This window comes from Elephantulus edwardii, unplaced genomic scaffold (genome assembly GCF_000299155.1).
Source record: "Elephantulus edwardii isolate Elephantulus edwardi_28Jun2011 unplaced genomic scaffold, EleEdw1.0 scaffold00105, whole genome shotgun sequence".
In the NCBI taxonomy this organism is placed as follows: Eukaryota; Metazoa; Chordata; class Mammalia; order Macroscelidea; family Macroscelididae; genus Elephantulus; species Elephantulus edwardii.
Genome location: NW_006399855.1, coordinates 5574638 through 5575443, shown reverse-complemented (window position 1 = coordinate 5575443; position 806 = coordinate 5574638).

Below are 806 nucleotides of genomic sequence, written 5' to 3'. Positions count from 1 at the left end.
TTTGTGCTTATGCAAAACCTCTACTTGGACCAGGAGGCAGTCATCAGAACAGAGCTAAGGAACACTGCATGGTTCAAAATCAAGAAAGGTATATGCTGGGGATGCATTCCATCTCAGTACCTTTTCAATCCATATGTGAAACAGATCATCCAGGAGGCTAGGCTCTATGAAGAGTAATGCATCATCAGGATTTGAAGAAGGCTTATCATCAACCTGAGTTATGCAGATGACACAACCTTGTTTGCTGAAAATGAGGAGGGCCTGAGGAATTTATTGCAGAAAGCCAAGGTTTGCAGGTTCAATATGAATTGAAGTTCAACACCAGGAAAACAAAGATTTTTACCAATGTGCTGATTGGCAGCATCATGGACAGTGAAGAGACTGAGATTGTTAATAGCTTTAGCTTTCTTGGCTCCACAGTCAACAGGTGGGAAATTAAAAGACAAATTGCATTGGGAAAGTTTGCTGTCAAGGACCTTTCCAGAGTACTGAAGAGCAATGATAACAGTCTAGAGACTAAGGTTACCCGATCCAGGCCATGATCTTCAAAATTACTTGCTATACATCAGAGAGCTTGACAGTGACTAAGAATAACTGAAGAAGAATTGATGTTTTTGAATTATGGTCAGGAGAAGAGAATTAAATACATCACAGACTACTAGGAGACCAAATAGGTCAGTATTGGAGAGGATGAAGCCAGGCTGCTTCTTGGAGGCAAGAATTTTGAAGGTCCATCGGACATACTTGGGATGTTGCTAGGAGGGACTAGTCCTTGGAGAGGGACATCACACTTGAAAGAGTGGAGA